Raw genomic sequence first — 3,316 nt, 5'->3', positions numbered from 1 at the left:
ATTTCAAAATTTGGCAACTGGTTCCTGACACCCTTGGGGTCAAAAGTTATTAAAATCAAGAGTTTTCATAAAACTACCTGGGCGTGAGCTTGCGTGCAGTTTGGACAATTTTGGAAGATTTTTTTCCAAAATGTAAAATGGTATAACTCCAAGGAACATTGATATTTCTGGCTAGAAATGTATATTCATGATGCTTGTGTAGGCCTTTAAGTAATGCCATGCAGTGATTTTCGAAAAAGTATAGCGCCACCTATTGGCTTAGGTCAATGCAAAGTTTCTACATTTACATGTCCATTTCCTTGCCCTTTAATCTGATCAACTTCAAATCTGGGAATATAAGACGTAAGACTGTGACGATGGCTCACAGTGAGAATTGGGAGTTTTGGACCAACTTTGTGGCTGTGACGTCGCCATATTCGCATGAAAGTTCAAGCACATCTTCTGAGCCTCGGCACACTCCAAAACTCTTGAAAACCTCTGTGAGTATCCTACGTGATGACCTTTACAGACCTGATGTGCAGTTTTGGATCAAAAGTGAACAATTGCCTCCATTGCGCCCCCTGGAAGATTTTGACGAAGCCCCGCCCGCATCCTGTTTGACCGACAAGTCCGCTGATTTTTTACCAAATGTATTAAAGGGAGACTTAAAAAAGTCTCTGAGGAATTTTCTCTAAAACAAACAGGAAGGCAGTTATAATTTTTTTAGTGTGAATATTTCCTGTATTTTTGGCGGAGAGTGACCAATCCTATTTCAGTGAGTTTTCGAATTCTCAAATCCATCTGAAAGAATAGCTCAGTGAGTAAGGTGTTGGCCCCCCGATGCTATGGTCGTGGGATCGACTCCCGACGAAATTATTTTTTTTTCCTCCTCTTTTTAAACGCGTGTCGTCTGATCTAACGAACAAAATGATTCAGTTTACGCTCCTTGCTGATGTGTTTGACTTAAACAACTACACTTAAGAGCAGGTTTGTGAAAATCGTTTCAGTTTAAGGACAGAAGCTGCTCCGTGGCACATGAACAGAATGAAACAGCAGACTGAGGCACTCAGCTGGCGGACCGGGCAGCTGGTTGCGAGTTACGACACATCTAACCTGGACAAATAACACGGACAGTTCAATATATTTACATCTGGATTTAAATAGACGTATTCTGCAACATACGTCATGGTGATGTTACTAGAGAAAATGGTGCGGCCCCTTTAAGAGCTACACGCACGGGCTACGGAGGGGGAGAGCGCATGAGGAAGTTGTGTTGTTGTTGTGATGACGGAGTGGATGTAGCGGCCGGAGAATTGTCTGTACTGTAACTTTGTTACTCAGTGTTAGATTAATAAATCCTCAAAGAAAGTAAAGCGGACTTTTATTCACCAACCCCGGGACGAAGGGAATTAACCCCAAAGTTTACTTAGCCGACAGTACTTTGGCCCTGGAGCAGACAGCAACGCCTCCCCCTGCAAACTCCGACTACGGTCAGAGACGGACCGGCAGGAAAGGTGAACACAAGGCTAACGAAGTTAATTGTCAACATTAATGTGCCTGTCATGGTATGAGGCCAGACGTGAGTTGTGTTCTACATTCAAGAGGGTTTTTATTTAGCACTGAACAATAACAACCAGCATACGTCTTTTAGCTAAGCTAACTACGGTAGCTTCACGGGGATAAAAGACCCCTCTTCACTCTATCAGCGCCACTTTGTTTACGTTTCCGTGTGCCCTAAATAACTTGGCCCGATTGAATCACTTTATTTACACACTTTGAGTAGAACCGTGCTCGCAGCAGCTAACTTAACTACTTTGTTGTTTAACTTCATTGTCTATAATCTCCCCGCAGCGTGCAGCCGGGCGCAGCTAAATGACACGTAATGTATTGTGCGTCTTCAATGCTTTTCAATATGTTATATATTTATTGCCTTCACAATGAGCATGAATCTAACATTAAATGATATGATTAATATGCCCCTCATTCCAATGAAATAATATACACACGTCAAGCTCATTATGGAGTTGAAACGACAAATTACTAAACTGTAAACAGTTAATATAAGAGAAAAAAATATTGTAATCAAGATAAATGTTTTCAAAACGTGTGATTAACTAGTCAATTGTCTATAATCTGTTGACAGCCATAATCGTATTCTGATAATACACGTTGGTGCTCAAATATTTTCAGATGGCCCGTGCAAAGTCATGCCACCAGTCTGAGGACATCACTGGGAATGGCACATGGGACACGTGGCTTTCAACTCCAGCGAGGTGGGAAAGCATTTCTTTATGTATATTTTGTTCTGTCTGCATAATTGTAAAAGACTTCTTCCCGCATTAGTACAACAGCATTCCATATCGTGTGACTGTCGATGGATGTAATAATTTGGCCTTCTTTTTTTCTTCCACCACACGGCACGGGTGGGCTTAACCGCGGGCAATCGTGGCAAAGACCCAAGTCGACTGGACCACAGCGGAAAATGATCCTTCCAGAGAAGAAGTTATTTACTTCTACAACGAATGGAAGAGTTACAACTTCCAGATGACAGCTCGCCGCTCATCCTTCTGGGCAACTTGAACATCCGACAGAACTTATGTGACCTACTGCGTTTATTTTCTCCTTTAGCTCTCACTAACTCTAACTTGCCCCAGCACCTGTTGTGATTTATTCTAGCGCTTCCACAATTGAATTTTGCTTGGTATTTCATCTAACTTGCCCCAGCACCTGTTGTGATTTATTCTAGCGCTTCCACAATTGAATTTTGCTTGTTATTTTATCTAACTTGCCCCAGCACCTGTTGTGATTAATTCTCTCTCACGGTGTCAAGTGTGTACCTTGATCTTTTTTTTGCTCATTGCAGCCCTTCTCTGCAAGGAGTGCTAACAATGCATGGTGCTGTTCATTAAGCAACTGGGTAAAGAGCTTGTAATGCCACATATGAAAAAGCTCATAAGCTCATTTATAATAAAATAATATATATAATCTTGCCTTGACTGAATGGGGGCGATCAAAGTTATTTTGGTGACGTTTTGATCATTGATTCACAACAAGTCCTGTGTTGTATAGGTTTGCTTGATGCTTTGGAATCTGTAGACCTGGATTTGTTATCAACCTGAATTGACAATCCATTGACAACATTGCTGGAATCTCCTCTCCCTTAAGACTGCAATATTACTTTTAGCTGAAAGTACATGGCTCCACTGATTCAATTTGAATTCACCAATATATAATGCCCCGGGGGAGAAGCGGATCTTACTAAATGTATTCATTAATTCATTAAGCAAAGCTCACTTCAGGAAGACAGCCACGTCGTCATCCAGCGGGTTTGGTTAAA

At 41.6% G+C, this 3,316-nt stretch overlaps 1 long non-coding RNA gene across 1 annotated transcript; it reads left to right on the top strand.

Moving 5' to 3' along the window:
• The first annotated feature begins 1,235 nt into the window (after window positions 1-1,235).
• On the top strand, window positions 1,236-2,969 carry LOC134107496 (uncharacterized). The gene is made up of 4 exons (XR_009942767.1): window positions 1,236-1,493; window positions 1,831-1,868; window positions 2,170-2,252; window positions 2,434-2,969. It is a non-coding gene; the product is annotated as an uncharacterized LOC134107496 (long non-coding RNA).
• The last annotated feature ends 347 nt before the right edge of the window (window positions 2,970-3,316 follow it).

This window comes from Pungitius pungitius, chromosome 2 (genome assembly GCF_949316345.1).
Source record: "Pungitius pungitius chromosome 2, fPunPun2.1, whole genome shotgun sequence".
NCBI classification, from domain to species: domain Eukaryota; kingdom Metazoa; phylum Chordata; class Actinopteri; order Perciformes; family Gasterosteidae; genus Pungitius; species Pungitius pungitius.
Note: the sequence above shows the minus strand (reverse complement) of the source record. Positions and strands in the feature narration are given on the sequence as shown.